Source organism: Mus pahari, chromosome 11, assembly GCF_900095145.1.
Source record: "Mus pahari chromosome 11, PAHARI_EIJ_v1.1, whole genome shotgun sequence".
Classification (NCBI taxonomy): Eukaryota; Metazoa; Chordata; class Mammalia; order Rodentia; family Muridae; genus Mus; species Mus pahari.
The window spans coordinates 57,434,892-57,446,530 of NC_034600.1; the positions used below are offsets into that span (position 1 = coordinate 57,434,892).

Genomic DNA, 11,639 nt, shown 5'->3' on the forward strand with positions numbered 1-11,639 from the left:
TGTGTGTGTGTGTGTGTGTGTCCCGAGGGACTAGTGAACTCCAGGACCCTCCCATCTCTCCAGCACTCCTCCCAATTCTGGGATTACATAAGCTTGCCACCCTACCCAGATCTTTTCTATAAGAGCTGCAAGCATGTACCAACTGGGTCAGCTCTTTGTTTAAATTGCTTTGATCAGAGGAAAAAAAAATCTGGTATTATAAAGTGAAAAGGAAAGTAGTCATATTTTGCTTAATAAGAGCAACATGTTCTGCGAAACCCATGGCTGTGTAGCTCCTCGGTGTGACCCTTAGAGTGTAAGATGATCCTGCGGAGGGTGGGATCATAATCATGAGACTGTGGTCTCACACACACAGCCACTGCCGAGTGAAGCATTGTCATGTGTCCTGTGACTCTACACAAGGAGGAAGGACACCAACAACTGCATCCAACTCACTAAGAGATAAGCCACAGTTTATATCTTAGCATTTGCCTTTTGGCTTATTCTGTTAGCAATAAATAGACAAAAAAAAAAAAAACAAATAAAAAAAGCAAACAAAAACACAACCAACCAAACACAGCCCCCCAAAATATCTTCACTGAAAGTGCTTAATTTTTGATTAAACTATAAATTATATATCATATAATATGTACTTTCTCATATCATGAAGGCTTTTTCTTTTTATCTTTTTGTTGTTGTTTTGTTTTTTTGAGACATGGCATCATGTGTCAGGCTAGCTTCTCTGTCCTTACGCAGCCAAGAATGACTCTGACACTCTGCTTTTCCCGCCTCTACCTTTGGAGTTTAGAGATGACTGGTGTGTGCTGGGCCTCATTAATTTTCTGTGATTTCTCTGTGTAGTTCAGTAACTATCATGGTCTCCTGAGAAACACAAATTTACAAGCAAAGTTAAACTTTTCTAAATCAATAAATTAAAAAAAAAAAACAAAACCTGTTGGTATAGATTTCTGCTCTAAATAGGGAATGGAGTCAAAATCCAAAAGACTTCTTGTAAAATGTCTTTTGGCAACTTAGAGGTCATGAACGAGGAGACTGCCTGGGTTTATAGCCATAAGACCACATGGCTGCCGTGAGGAGATGCAACCTAACAACAGCCATGTAATGTGAACCGAAAGAACAGACGCACCGCACAGGCTGCAATGATGGGAGTCTAGAGGCAAAAGTGGCAGGATGGGTGGCCTGCTCTGCTCAATGGGTCAAACACACACACTCTCAGCCCTTGGCAAGGTACCACCAAAGGGAACATTAGCAAACGACTCCTGTTTAACAGGAGAGATAAGAACCGGGAACAAATGGGAAGACTTGTGTTTTCGTGTCTGGATTGGGCCATGTGTCAGTCAGGCAACGCAGGCCCTGTCTAGGGCAGACGGGACAGAGGGCGCCTTTGGTCCCAAGACAGGTCTTTAGGGTCTGATTACGAGGTTGAAACTTGAAATTGAGAGGCGCAGAGATGAGTCACCGGTGAGCAATGTAAATGACAGGATGTTTATTTATTATTAAGTCTATACCAACGGTTTTTTCTTAATTTATTGATTTAGAAAAGTTTAACTTTGTTCATAAACTTGTGTTTCTCAGGAGACCATGATAGTTACTGAACGACACAGAGAAATCATAGAAAATTAATGAGGCTCAGCACACACCAGTCATCTCTAAACTCCAAAGGTAGAGGCGGGAGAAGCAGGGTGTCAGAGTCATTCTTGGCTGCGTAAGGACAGAGAAGCTAGCCTGACACATGATGTCATGTCTCAAAGAAACAAAACAAAAAATAAAGATTTAAACAACAACAACAACAACAACAACAACAACAAAACATTCAGGATAAGAGGAAAGTAAGCCGATGATGTAGGCTGGACCACGGCCTCTGCTCTGGATCCCAGACTCAGCCTCCCTGACTTGCGTGATGCTTATCTGAGTTCCCTGAGACATCTCAAAAGAGCAAGTCAGAGCCTGTTTCTGTAGTTTGCAATGGCAAAGAAAGAGCCATGTCTAGCACACTGCCCGGAATGCTGTAACCACCATGATGTTTACTCTGGAGGAGAAACGACACAGACAACATGAGAGCCGCACGCAAATATTTTAAATATTTCATAACTGGCTATGAAGCAGCCAGTTCAGACTTGTCCCCAGAGACTCCAAGTGACAGAGAGAAAAGTGCTCTGATCCTATTGAGTCTCCCCAAAGGTAGGAAGGACTAACTTGGGAAAGCCTGAACTCTGGATCACATCTAAGTGTACACTGCACACAATTGTGCAGGCTTAGGGTAGGACTGTGGAAGTGAAGAGCCAAGCTGTCTCCATCTTAGGTGTAAAAGCCACGTTATTTACTATCAGACAGGCTAGGTTCCTTCCTGTTTATGTTTAAACCTCTGTTTTTTGAAGGACTGGGCTATGCCTCACATGTAAGCTTAACTACAAATGGGTCTGTACTGTCTGTTCTAAAAATGGCAATCATGTCTTTGTTTCACAAAAATTAATAACCATTTTGCAATCATACCTTTGTTTCAGAAGGATCATTATGACGGCCTGTTGGCATGGCCACCTTGCTGCCATCCTATGTTTCAGGAGGTAGTTATGACTAAGTAGCTGTCATCCTATGTTTCAGGAGGTAGTTATGGCTAAGTACTCTTATGCTCTGTTCCTGTAGCCCCCTCCTCTTTTGCCAGCTAAATCCTCCATTTGAGAACTCCCTGTCCCTAAGCTATAAAAACCTGGTGTTTCTCACATCCAATGTTTACCTCTCAAACCCTACCTTAGGGGGTGGCAGTTTGGGTAGACCAATTTTTAAAAGCTTGCTTTAATTAATTGCTTGCTTTGATTAACTTGGCCATGATGGTTTAGATGAGTGGTGTTTCTCCTTACATCTGTGAGATTACTAGGAGAGCAGTCTAACCATTAACGGCTAAAGCTGTCACTGCTGGAAAGCCCACCGTGTTCACCCCTCAAAGGCAGTCCTTTCCTTGGACAGGCATCCCTGGTACACACTTTTGAAAGTTCCTTTATTTTAGACTGCAGTTTGAGCAGAAAGTTGTCCAATAATTTCAACCATTCTTTCTCTTTGCTTTCAACGCTGAGTGTGAACTCAGGGCCTTGAGTAAGACTAGGCAAGTGTTCTAACACAGAATGCAGCCTTGGCTACTCCGTCATTCTTTATTATAGTAGACTCAAAAAGGTTATTTTTTGCTTCAGGAAAATCAACCAAATGGTACTGTGATGTTTGGAGCAGAGTAACAGTGCCACCTGTTGGGCAATGACTCTCAAGCTGATTTATCAGTTTATTTATTTTTTCAGATCTTGCCTTTTTTCAGAAGGCAAAGGACATCCTATGAACTCCCATGGCATTCTCTAGCAATCTTAAAGTATTGATTATCTTACCACATCTTGGTGTGGTTCTGATGGCTGTATCCTAAAAGGACAAAAAGCTTAAAAAACCAACCAGGCTGCTCCAACAATGTTTATGTTTATAACAGCCACCCATCAGTAGTGGTTCAGTCTTTGGGAACATTTGGGGAAGCCGGACTTCTGAATGAAAGCATCATATTTTCACAAACTGTCCAATCATCTTAAAGCCACACAAAATACAAATCAAAGACAAAGAAGACCAAATAATAACAGGTTGCTTTAACTCATTTGCCATCTGAAACTAAAGGCTCAGCATAGCCTTTGATTAGTCAAAGATGTCTTCAACTCATCCAGCTAAGAAGGCAGTGCCCGGACTGCCACCAGCCACCTCTACAACATCTCTTAGCAACTTCATGGACTGTCTGCTGTCTCATTTTTTTATGTGTATGCATGGGAACAGCAACTGAGTGTAAAACCCATTTGCTCAGGAGAGAATTGGGCTGTATCAATGCAGTCAACCGTAACTGGCCCCAGAGCAGCAAAACAAACATTCTCAGGGGCTGGGACAGGTGGCTGTGTAGTGTGTCTGTGCCTGGGGATCACTGCAGTGCCTCAAGAGCCTAACTGGACCTGATTCACGGTAGAATTCAATAGATATTTATCTAGAGCAGGAGTAGGGTCAGGGGCAGTGTGGCCCAGGCAGGCACCAAAGGCTCCGAGACTACAGAGGGTAAACTTCTAAGAGCTGTGCTAATCCTTTGGGCTCTTCTGAGGCACTATAAGGGGTCTTGATGCTCTTTTTTCTTCTTATTTTGTTTTAAAAATGTATTTTAACTGGTGATTGAAAGTGACAGCTGTGTTTTTTTATTTTTCCTCTTTCATTTGTTTGCATATTTGTTTTTGAGGGCATCAGAGTAAGGCCTGCTCTGCTCTGGTTAATGAGTAACCCAAGCTCACAGAACAGTCAAAATAAGAGAAAGGTAATCAGTGTTTGCAAATTGGACTTTGTGATACTAAGCAATCAAATTAAGATTCAAAAAAAGGATCATCTTATTGCTTTGTAATAATATATATGTATTTGAAATTACTTATATGTGTAAACTTATATTAGTTTTTTCATGTTAAAATTTGGGGGAAATCACATGTTGCTAACAAATAATTATAAGTCCTTCAGTATACTTCTTTAGAAATACTTTTCTTTGGGAGAGGAAGGGGTCAGAGAACAATTTGTGGAGATTGGTTATTTTCCTCCACCATGCGGGTTCCGGTTATTGAACTTGGGTCTTCAGTGCCACATGCCATTACCTGCTGAGTTGTCGCTCTGACCCAGCACCATCATCCTTATTTGTGAAGAACAGGAAATGGAATCTAAGAGCGGTTCACTGGCCCCCATCCCTAAGAATGGCTTACTAATAAACCGAACAAAGAATATGAATATGGGCTTCAGGTTCAGTTCTTTCTTCATGTAGACCATCTGGGATCCCCTTTATCCCAAGTGTAAGCTCCTTCATCCCATGTGACAGTAAATGAATTTAAATGAGTAACATGAATCTTCCCTTGTTTGGAAGCAGGGAGAAGATTACTGAACAGCCTCCATGTTAAATTAAATGTGCTTTTAATTAGCTCCTCAATTCTCGAAGGACAATAACTGTGAACCCCAGATCACTGGCTCAGATTTGCAGGGAAGGAGTTGGACCTGCCACAGGATCTGTCTGCAGCCTTACCTCTGAGGCCCCGGGTGAGCGAGCTCCTTGGTGCTCTGCCAGTTCAGTCATTTTGGTGTGCATTTCTTATTGACTAGTGTGATTTTGAAGATGCTTCAAGGCTGTCCTCCAAAATGCCTGCCTACCCAGCATATGCAGGGTGGGACCCTTCAGGAGTAGGATTAGTGCCCTTTAAAAGGTTCTCCAGCTGGGTGTAGTGATGTATTTAGGAGACAGAGGCAGGTGGGTCTCTGAAGTGGAAACGTCTGGTTTCTTTGGGAAGTCAATTATGTCAAATGATGTTTTGCTGGGGCACACAGGTGAAAGGACATTTTGCTAAAGCTGACAAGTGGAAGAATGCTTACCCGAGGAAGACACAGGTGAAAGGATGTTTTGCTATAGCAAGCGGGTGAAAGGATACATGATGTTCAGAAGGAACATAAATATAGCCCCACAGACAGTGGGAGCCTTGAGCATTGGTTTGCTTTGCTCTGCCTCACTATTCTTCACCAACCACATGCATGTATTGGTTCGCCTTACATTTCATTGCTGAGCTCCACTAGAAACCCACCAAAGAACTTCTCATGAGGTTCCTGCTGCATCTTGCTGCTTCTTCAGCCTCAGGCCAGTTGGCGAGCCTTGTGGTTTCTTCTGGATGGAACTGCTCTTGCTGGTTTGTGTGTGGTGACTGCCAAGTGGACTGGACTGCAGCTGCTGGATCGTGTGTATGGTGTCTTCTACTGGACTGAACTACTCATATCCTGACAATGATGACTGGATTTGTCCCCCAAAGAACTATTTCTAAGCAGGTCTATTTCCCCTATGTCCTAATAACTTTTCCTTTCTACTATCTCTGGTGGGTGGTGGGCTAGAGGGGAGGTTTAATGCTCATTAAAACAGGCTGCGAAAAATTTATGTCTGTAGGTCTCCATGAGTTCCTCCTGTAGCAGACCCAGACCTCACACCTGACCTACCAGACCTGTAGCATCTGATTTCTGTATACTGTGGTGTGTCTCCAGATGTGTCCACCTAATGGCTGGCTATGATCCTGAGTTGTCAGTGTGAAGGACATCTGTACACACACACACACACACACACACACTCACACACACACACACACACACAGAAGAGAGAGAGAGAGAGAGAGAGAGAGAGAGAGAGAGAGAGAGAGAGAGAGAGAGAGATCGATCCCAGGTCCATATGAGCCTGCAAATGAGCAGATGTGCAGGCTGCTCAGAATGCATAAATGCAGAGGAGAGCCAGCCACTCCACCAACAAAGCCTGCATTCGTAGCCTCCTCATTGGCTTCATAGCCAACCATCTGTTTTGGAGGACACAGAACTTTTGTCTTGGTGCTCTGTCAACCAGAACAAATCCTTCCACCTCCTGATTTTGGAGTAGGTTCTTGACCTTTAGCCTCCAAGCCCTCATTCCAAATTGCCAGGGGCCATGAAGTGCAAGCTGCTGAAACAGAGGAGGCCACTAGGAAAGGAATGCAGGAGATTAAGTCTTTGTTCTTTGTATAAGAATTCTGTGTAATAGCTAAAATTGGGATGTTGGAGGACACCAGAGAGAAAGGGTTGAACTCTCAAGATTAATATTCATTTCATAATAATTCTTACCTGGAAATTACAGGCATGGGATCGAGTAGTTGCTTAATATTGTGATGACTCGAGGGCTGTGTATTTCTTGATACCTCACAGGGCTACTGATCCTTGTCTAGTAGCTTTTGAGCTCTTGTGGGACTAAGAGGCAATACAATCGCAACATTCCCCCATTGGTCCAGGTCAGAGAGCCTAGCTTTTATTTTTCACCTCATCTACATCCTTCTCATCTGCACTAGATTATGGATTATACCCACAACTGAAAATGGTGGCATTTATTACTACGCAGCTGTGAATTATCGTGTTAAGTTGTTACCTTCACGATGTCTTAAATACTCTCTTGAGCTTGCCTTCTAGCTGGATTCTAGGCTGAGCCCAGCCTAAGACCAGCATGAGGTCCTGGCAGCAATGCCAGGGCTGGTGGAACACTTACATGGACAGTCTCTTGGCAGACCTTTAGCCACCCTTGGCTACAAGGACTCACCTTCGATCTGGGCTGCTGTCCCCAGGAAGACCTTCATTAGCATTAAGCCAGTTGAGGTTGGTGTTTTGGTAGGCAATGGCCAGTCAAGATTTTTCATAAATGGGCTGACACCTGGGGCCCAGAAATGTTCTGTGATGTGGTATTCACTGCTGCAGGATGAGAAATTTAAAAAGGATCTTTGTGCCAAGAACATGGAGGAGAACGCACCTTCATTGTCACTCTCACCATGACTACCAAGACACTGATACCTGCTAATGGGCAAAAAGTTTTTCATGGTGGCTTGATCAACAAAACATGTTTCGGAATGGGCTCCCTGTACTGACTGACCCCACCTGTCCCCTTCCCCATTTCTCCATTCAGCTTTTACACCCCTTCTTTTCACACACACACACACACACACACACACAAAACCATTTTTGTTTGGGTCATTACCTCATCTTCCTTATTGCTGCAAAAAACCCATAGGATTTTCAGGGCTGGGAACTGGGGCTGGACAGACAGATACCTCCCCTTACCCACACCCCTTTCTGTGTGTGTTTGGAGAAAACATTCTTTTCTGAATAATAATAATAATAAAAGATTCTGCTAACACCACCACCAATATCAAAATGAATGAATGAATAAATAAATGATTTCTCTTGATAAGCTTACACTACACCATGGATGTAGTGAACCTCAACTGTCTTTCTAAGTGTCACCTGCTGCCTTTTGTGTGGCTGGGCAAGTGGGTCCTGTTGTGTGGCATCTGAGTAGCTTGGGAGATGGCACTAAGACAGCCTTCTGTTTATGGTGCCTTTGCTTTCTTACTCTGCTGCCAAGGCCAGTCCTCTCCACACCGCCTCTGAGTGCTGAGACCACGGCAGTGTTGCTTAGGTTTTGTCAACTTGATACAAACCTAGACATACTGGAGAAAAGGCAATCCCACTTGATGCCTCCCTTAGACTGACCTGTCTATCCGTACGTTTGTGTAAATTTTCTCGATAACTAATTAATGAGGGAGGACCCAGCCCCCTGTGGGCATTGTCACCCCTGCGCAGGTGGTCCTGGGTTGTATAAGAAAACAAGTTTGGGAAATCACAAAGAGCAAGCGGGCAAACTGCTCCCCCAGCAAGCCGGTAAACAGTGCTCCCCCAGCAAGCAGGTAAACAGTGCTCCCCCAGCAAGCCGGTAAACAGTGCTCCCCCATGGTCTCTGCTTCAGTTACTGCCTCCAGGTTCCTGGCTTGAGTCCCTGCCCTGACTTCCTTTGATACTAGATGGTGAAATGGAAATAAATGTGAGCCAAAAACTCCTCCCCAGAGTTGCTTTTGGTCACATTATTTACCGCAGCAATGGAAAATGAACTGGAAAACAAATGTGGTGCCGTGCCCGGCTGACACACTCTACTTTTGAAAGTTGCTCTTCCTGTTGGTCGCCATCTGTGAAGTGGAAGGATAAGGGGAAGAAATGTACACTGGTATCCCTTCAAGCTAAGAGGTTTGGATAGACCCGGTCACCCTTGAGAGCTGCTTTACTTCCACCTGAAAACTTGGACAATAAGAATATCCAGCCTTGTTCTAGGAATCCCTGATGCCCGAAGTGGGAATTTCTGATTTCGTTGGAGACCCAGTTGAGTCATGTAAACTGTCTTATGTTTTGCTGAACACGGAAACATTGAAGCTGCCTGGTGAAAGGGCATGTGGTATTTTGCTGGAGTAGATGCTTGAGAGGATACGTGTTGCTTGGAAAGAGTAGAAGTGTAACCCAACACAGAGTGGACGGGTGCTCCCGCACTGCTTTCTTCGGTGATTTTTGGTTGTCATGACTTTGTAGCGACAAACACACCAAAGAACTTCCGGTGGTATTCCAGTGGGCTACTCGCCACTTCTGTGAACTTGTGGCAATTGGCGGAGCCTCACAGCTTCTTCTGGATCAAGCCACTGCTTCTGACTCGTGTTTGGTGTTTTTCTAATGGACTGTGCCGCTGACAATGAGCTTTGGGATCACCCCAAGGTACTATTTCTAAACAGGCCCACAACTCCCGAATCGGATACACCTTTTTTCCCTCTACCTCTTCTGGGTGGTAGGCTAGAAGAGAGATGAAGCGTTGAAGAACCATAATCAAAGCCTACAATGCCCAGTCAGAAACCGTCTGGAAAGCCTCTAGGAGAATGAGAACAGCTGTAGAAGACGACGATTACTAACCGGAGTCCACCCAACACAGCAGAAGGATGCTGAACTGGGTTTTCTCTTACTTTGTTCTAGGTTTGTTTGTTTTTCTGTTCTTGGGTGAGTGCTGTCTCCCAAGCTATACAGGGTTAAATTTGCTGAAAACGCCTGACATGGTCAAGGGAAGTTTCAAGTATACATTAGGCATTCTGAAATAAAGTTTTAGTGTTTTAGAGGTTCTTAACCTTATCTCCTTTTCAAAACATTTTTGATTTTTTTTTCTATTAGAATCTAGAAACCCCAAAGTTACAAAACAGTTGAAAACCACCTCTATGGAGAAATATATGGGAAGAAGCTTGGGGTCAGCAGAGAAGTATTTTAATTGGGAGAATGAGTTGTGGCCTGGGGGGGGGGGTCCTCAGGCAGTGCTATGCAAGGATAGGGCTTGTGTATTTGTTTAAACATCCACGTGTCTCAGTAAGGAGACATCTGCAAGGTGCCCTCTGTTGAAAGCCAATGGTTAATCTAGTAATGCCAGCCGGGAGGAAAATCAAATCAAAAGGGAAACGTGCAAACTAGTATTCAATCTTTTAAATCTTTGCTATGGAATTTAAGGAAAAGATTTTACCACTTATCCTAAGTTTAGCCAAGTCATGAATTACAGAACATGTTTACTCAATAAAGGGTCGAGGCTAGCTTTTTTTTTTTTTTTTTTTTTTTCAGTTCCTCAAGGCAAACCTGATGTCATGATAATATCTCTAAGTACTCATTGAACTTTTTGAGAACAGCACCATGGAAGTTTTGCTAAAGGCAGCTCTCTGACCCTTAAGATACATTTCCCCCTAAAAACATTCATGATCTATCTCGACAAAGTGATGGTTGCTACTGAAGAAGATTCTGTAGAAGTGTTCCCTTCTTTGGTCTGAGATGTCTCTCTCCTCCACCCTCTTCAATTCTCCTCCTTTAAACACTATTCATTAATTTTATGTGCATGTGGGAGTCTGCGTGTGTACTTAATCTTACAGTTACCCACAGAGACCAGAAAAGGACATCAGAACTCTTGTAATGGGAGTTACAGGTAGTTATGAGCTGCCAGATGTGGGTGCTGGAAACCGAGCCCAGGCCTTCTGCAAGAGTAACAAGGGCCCTAAACCACTGGGCTGTTTGTCTCTCAGAGCCCCCACTAACTCCCTTTCTTATCTAGACCCTCTAGCCAGACAGCCAGTGCTTTGTTACTGTCTTAAGAAGATGCCATTAACAAGTGTTCTTGGGGTGATGCTGAGATGGAGGGAAGGCTGTATTGTCTTGTGTGTATCCATTAGTTCCCTGGCACAGATCACTTTCTTCACTGTCCTGGTTCTCAAGGTCTGAGCTACAGTTTTGAGGAACCGAAGGGCAAGGAGGGAAAGGGAAGTACTGTGGGTGTGGGGAGGAGGTACTGTGGGTGTGGGGAGGAGGTAGAGTAGGGAAGCCACCCTGGCTGGGGGAAGGAGGGGAACCAGTACATTCCAGAGCAGCCTAAGAATGCAGCCTTGGGAAGACGGGCTCTGACTGACAAAAGGAACTGTCACAGGTGGTGGTCAAAGGCTCCTGAACCGGTTCAAGCTTCACAGGTGAAAACATTGTTGTTTCTAAGGAGTCCGGCAGAGGGCGCTGTTGCCCAACACAAGCTACACTCAAATCCGAACCTTTTTCTTGGTTGGGTGAAAAGAATTTCCCCTTCCTATCCTAGTCTGTGGAAATTCTATTGAGCAGCTCGATGTCCGCAGCTCTCCTGTGAGCTGGGATGGAGATGTCTGTTTATGACAGAATCTCTGCTGGCTACATGAATCAGCAGAGCGGATGTCACCACTGTAGCCAAGACCGAAGAGATGCCTAGGAGGAGAACACGATTTTACTGTACCTAGGATGCACGTGAGTTTTGTATACAGGATGCCTGTGAGTCTTGCTTTAGGAGGCTCAAGATGCAAACACTTTCACACATGTGAAAGAAATTTGGAAGTAAGGGCCAGGAACGTTAGAGCGAAGGCTCAACATTTCAGGACAACAGAGAACTCACACAAGCAATGGAAGAACCCTTGAGTGAAAAGGCCTACAGCGAGTCACCTTCACAGTGTCTCTTTGATTCCAGCCAAACTCCCTTGGGAAAAAAGAGGTTGGACATGCGCAGAACCGAACTGCCCACTCTCTTTATGCTACAGCGGTACATACCCAGAACTGACTTATCTACCGTCTCTATACCCTAGCTGTATTGTTTTCTCTTCTTCTCTTTTCTTTTCTTTTCTTTTCTTTTCTTTTCTTTTCTTTTCTTTTCTTTTCTTTTCTTTTCTTTTCTTTTCTTTTCTTTTCTTTCTTTCTTTCTT

At 44.0% G+C, this 11,639-nt stretch overlaps 1 long non-coding RNA gene across 2 annotated transcripts in view; it reads right to left on the reverse strand.

Moving 5' to 3' along the window:
* LOC115065007 overlaps positions 1-11,639 on the reverse strand; it is a 57,715-nt gene that overhangs the window by 26,024 nt on the left and 20,052 nt on the right. Inside the window, exon 1 of one of the 2 annotated variants that reach the window (XR_003844816.1) lies at positions 7,130-7,270. The exons of the other annotated variant lie outside the window; for it this stretch is intronic. This is a non-coding gene — a long non-coding RNA (uncharacterized LOC115065007). Of the gene's footprint in view, positions 1-7,129; positions 7,271-11,639 lie in introns of those variants that run through there. 2 annotated transcript variants of the gene reach the window in all.